Source organism: Cardiocondyla obscurior, unplaced genomic scaffold, assembly GCF_019399895.1.
Source record: "Cardiocondyla obscurior isolate alpha-2009 unplaced genomic scaffold, Cobs3.1 scaffold64_0_109653, whole genome shotgun sequence".
NCBI lineage: Eukaryota > Metazoa > Arthropoda > Insecta > Hymenoptera > Formicidae > Cardiocondyla > Cardiocondyla obscurior.
Window position 1 is genome coordinate 77501 of NW_027228810.1, and position 5000 is coordinate 82500.

Below are 5000 nucleotides of genomic sequence, written 5' to 3' on the forward strand. Positions count from 1 at the left end.
TATGCGACGCAACGACCGCGTGCGCGCTCACACGCCGCCAACGGTGGCGTGCTGCGGTGTGCGCCGCATTCGTCGCCGTCGTATAAGAGAGGATTGTCGGTCGGGACGAGTGTGTCGAGATCTCGAGAGCTCAAAGCGAGAGAGGACCCCGGGCATATTGTGGAGAAGAAGAGATTCGAGAGTTGTACGCATTGCCGTATTACGCTCTTTGCATTCTCTCTCTCTCTCGTTTCCTGCGGAGATTCTCCGACTCTCTGTCTCTCGCGCGCTTCGAACGACCCGTTGCGCGGACCACCGCGCTCAGCGCGCCCCTTAGCCGGGGCTAGCGCGGCCGGTTGGTCTCGTTGTGCGAATCCAGGAGGAGCGCGAAGGTGCATCTATATGCGCGCCCGCTCGCGGATCAGGATCGGTGAGAAGGAGACTACGGAGGCGCGCTCGCGCGCTGCCTCTATCTCCGCGATTCGGACGCGTTGCGGTGCGCGCGAATGCGCCGCGTACCGGTGGTAACCTATGCTGCCGCGTCGTCGTGCGCGCCGGGCGAGGAGTGGAGAGTGCGACGATTCTCGCCGCTGCTCTTCCTCCGGTCCCGCGCGCGCGCGATCGCGCGCGCTGAAGGGTTCGTCGAATATGCTAGTCATTTTCGACCCCGATGGTTTTTCAAAGAGTTCCGCCCCGGCTCTCGCTTCGCGAGAGACGCAACCTCTTGGTTTTCGCACCGCGCCGACAACCGACGTCTCCCTCTCTCTCCATTATTGTGCCGTAGCCCCCGTAACAGGGGCGGCGGTCCGCGCGTGCTCGGACGCGCGGCCAGGCTGATCGAAGGGCCAAAACGAAGAAGACGCACATTGTTGTCTATTCCTTGATAGAGCGTACTTGGTGCGCGAAGGAACGATTACCCTGAACGGTGGATCACTTGGCTCGTGGGTCGATGAAGAACGCAGCTAATTGCGCGTCAACTTGTGAACTGCAGGACACATGAACATCGACATTTCGAACGCACATTGCGGTCCACGGATACAATTCCCGGACCACGCCTGGCTGAGGGTCGTTTTATCGAAGACAAACTGCTTGCGCGCGCCGTTTCGACGGCCGCGTACGAGCGATTCGTTGGACGTTCGCCCGATCGCGGCGGCCGGCGAGAGAGTTATACCCGCATCCACGAGAAAAGAGAAGAGAAGCGAGGAGTCGTCGATGACGCCTTCCCCGGGGTATCAGGCACACTACGCACGCTATCCACGCGGCGAGTTGCTGGATTCCATCAGGGTTTTACGAAGGCTCTCGCGCTCTCTGCGCGCTCTCTCTCTATACTCGCGGAACGGCGGCGTACTCTCGCGCCCCCGTTGGGCGTCGTCCGAAATAACGAGGTTTGAGGGTCGAACGAATGAACGACGACCGACCGAAAGATGCGATCGAGAATCGCAGAGAGACGCACGCACGCACACACGCACGGGAGGGAAGGACGTGCGCGGTGGTGATAAACGTGGCGAGCTCTTGCAAGGAGTTTATACGTTATACGTATATACGCGCCGAACGAAAAAGAGTAGATCTGCCTCTCGCGCGCCGCCGCCCGGAGTGAAACAAGCCGACAATTCGTTCGCGCTTGTACTCCCGGAAGGTGGCCTGTGTGCCGCTTGCGGCGCGCGCGGGATCCAAGGCTGATCCACGGAGAAGTAGTTCATAAGGAGCGCGGAGAACCGAGTTTGAGTTTTCCTCTCCTTCTTCGAATGAAGATCGGAGAGGAGAATAGAGGCCGCGAGATAATCGCGCGCCTCCTCGTTCTCCTTCTGCACAGAGCGCATATCGTCGCTTTACCGCCGCCAACGCAAAGGAAACTCGAGAGGAGGGATTTTAGAGATATATACGACGAAGCAAAGATACGAGAGAACCTGACCGTATTATAAGAGAGAGAGAGTGGTCGTCGCCGCTGCAGCTGCTGCCGGCCGCCGCCGCAGTCGCGTTGCCGACGCCACCACGACGCGCAAACCGGCCTCCGACGTTCGCGTCGGGCTGGCTGGCCAGTTGTCGTCGTGGTCGGTTGGTTGGCGCGCGCGGGCGCGCGGATCGCGGCGCGGTTGACGCAACGTCGACGAAAGACCACCACGCTCTCGCGGTTGTTCTCTATGCCTCGTTCGTTTTCTCATTTTCCCTTCGTCTCTTCTTTCAAATATTTTGCGTGCACCGATCGCCCCCTGCGCAGCAAAAGTGTGTGCGAGGTGAGAGATCGCGCGCGGGTCGACCGCGCGTGTTCCCGAGTCCACGAAAGCGCTATGTATGGTAGCAGCTCTTGACCGGGGCACGCGGCGTAGTCTAACCAAGCGCTCGCGCGCGGCGTTTCGCCGCGTTGCGTTTCTCTTTTCTCTCGCGTCGTCGTCGTCGTCGTCTCGCCTTCTTCGTATTATATATATATAGTACAGCCTCACGACAATTTCTTTTGACGACCTCAGAGCAGGCGAGATCACCCGCTGAATTTAAGCATATTATTAAGCGGAGGAAAAGAAACTAACCAGGATTTCCTTAGTAGCGGCGAGCGAACAGGAAAGAGCCCAGCACCGAATCCCGCGGTTCCGCCGCAGGGAAATGTGGTGTTTGGGAGGGTCCGCTTATCCCGAGGTGCCGCGTCGCGTCCAAGTCCATCTTGAATGGGGCCACTTACCCGCAGAGGGTGCCAGGCCCGTAGCGACCGGTGCGCGTCTCGGGAGGATCTCTCCTTAGAGTCGGGTTGCTTGAGAGTGCAGCTCTAAGTGGGTGGTAAACTCCATCTAAGGCTAAATACGACCACGAGACCGATAGCGAACAAGTACCGTGAGGGAAAGTTGAAAAGAACTTTGAAGAGAGAGTTCAAGAGTACGTGAAACCGTTCAGGGGTAAACCTAAGAAACCCAAAAGATCGAACGGGGAGATTCATCGTCAGCGACGCTGGCTTCGCGTCGGTGGGCGATGCCCGCGGGGCCTCACGGCTCGCGCGCGGGCACGCTGCCGCGCGCCGATGTCCGGCGTTTTCGTCGTCGTGCACTTCTCCCCTAGTAGAACGTCGCGACCCGCTGGGTGTCGGTCTACGGCCCGGGTGCGGTGTCTGACGCGTCGCCGGTAACACGGCACGCCGTCAAACCCTCGGTCGCCCGGCCGGCTGCCCGGCGGTACACGCAAGGTATCAGGCCGCAGCTCTCACACACGCGGGAGTGCGTCGAGGCCGTCGCAAGCGCGCGCCACGGTACACGGAGGCTTACGGACCTAGCGCCGTCACCGGTCCTGGCCCGCTGTTGGTCGTACGGTTAACCTTCGACAGGCCTGCAAACGTTCCCCGGGGCAACTCGGGGACCGATACCGGTCGGCGACGCTACTGCTTTGGGTACTCTTAGGACCCGTCTTGAAACACGGACCAAGGAGTCTAACATGTACGCGAGTCATTGGGATCAGCGATACCTAAAGGCGTAATGAAAGTGAAGGTCGGCCCTGGTTGTCGACCGAGGGAGGATGGGCCGCGTCGCGATGCGGCTCCGCACTCCCGGGGCGTCTCGTTCTCATTGCGAGAAGAGGCGCACCCAGAGCGTACACGTTGGGACCCGAAAGATGGTGAACTATGCCTGGTCAGGACGAAGTCAGGGGAAACCCTGATGGAGGTCCGTAGCGATTCTGACGTGCAAATCGATCGTCGGAACTGGGTATAGGGGCGAAAGACTAATCGAACCATCTAGTAGCTGGTTCCCTCCGAAGTTTCCCTCAGGATAGCTGGCACTCGGCCGTTCCGCACGGAACGCGCGCGAGTCTCATCTGGTAAAGCGAATGATTAGAGGCCTTGGGGCCGAAACGACCTCAACCTATTCTCAAACTTTAAATGGGTGAGATCTCTGGCTTTCTTGAACTATGAAGCCACGAGCATCTCGGATCAGAGTGCCAAGTGGGCCATTTTTGGTAAGCAGAACTGGCGCTGTGGGATGAACCAAACGCAGAGTTAAGGCGCCCAACTCGACGCTCATGGGACACCATGAAAGGCGTTGGTTGCTTAAGACAGCAGGACGGTGGCCATGGAAGTCGGAATCCGCTAAGGAGTGTGTAACAACTCACCTGCCGAAGCAACTAGCCCTGAAAATGGATGGCGCTGAAGCGTCGAGCCTATACTCTGCCGTCAGCGGCAAGTGGGGCGGCCGTGGGCAGGGCGTGGGTAACTCCTCGCCCGGAGCTTACAGGCCGCCACGAAGCCCTGACGAGTAGGAGGGTCGCGACGGTGTGCGCAGAAGGGTCTGGGCGCGAGCCTGCCTGGAGCCGCCGTCGGTGCAGATCTTGGTGGTAGTAGCAAATACTCCAGCGAGGCCCTGGAGGACTGACGTGGAGAAGGGTTTCGTGTGAACAGCCGTTGCACACGAGTCAGTCGATCCTAAGCCCTAGGAGAAATCCTATGTCAATGACGGCGTACGATACTCTCGTTGTCGCAGAAAAGTCTCGCGCACACAAAAAGCGCGCGCACACGCGAGTGTGCCGTCGCGCGCGGTGAGTGAACTTTGACACACGCCCGTCGGGCGAAAGGGAATCCGGTTCCTATTCCGGAACCCGGCAGCGGAACCGCATACAATTCGGGCCCTCGTAAGAGTGTTCGTCGGGGTAACCCAAAATGACCTGGAGACGCCGTCGGGAGATCCGGGAAGAGTTTTCTTTTCTGTATAAGCGTTCGAGTTCCCTGGAAACCTCTAGCAGGGAGATAGGGTTTGGAACGCGAAGAGCACCGCAGTTGCGGCGGTGTCCGGATCTTCCCCTCGGACCTTGAAAATCCAGGAGAGGGCCACGTGGAGGTGTCGCGCCGGTTCGTACCCATATCCGCAGCAGGTCTCCAAGGTAAAGAGCCTCTAGTCGATAGACTAATGTAGGTAAGGGAAGTCGGCAAATTGGATCCGTAACTTCGGAATAAGGATTGGCTCTGAGGAGCGGGGCGTGTCGGGCTTGGTCGGGAAGCGGGTCTGGCTGACGTGCCGGGCCTGGGCGAGGTGAACTATCGGCGTTCTCGC

At 59.4% G+C, this 5000-nt stretch overlaps 1 non-coding gene and 1 pseudogene across 1 annotated transcript; both read left to right on the top strand.

The window, feature by feature from the left end:
• Positions 1 to 893: 893 nt before the first annotated feature.
• On the top strand, positions 894 to 1048 carry LOC139112919 (5.8S ribosomal RNA). Its single transcript, XR_011547526.1, has one exon. It is a non-coding gene; the product is annotated as a 5.8S ribosomal RNA (ribosomal RNA).
• A 1387-nt stretch (positions 1049 to 2435) lies between these two features.
• LOC139112914 (large subunit ribosomal RNA) overlaps positions 2436 to 5000 on the top strand; it is a 5348-nt pseudogene continuing 2783 nt past the window's right edge.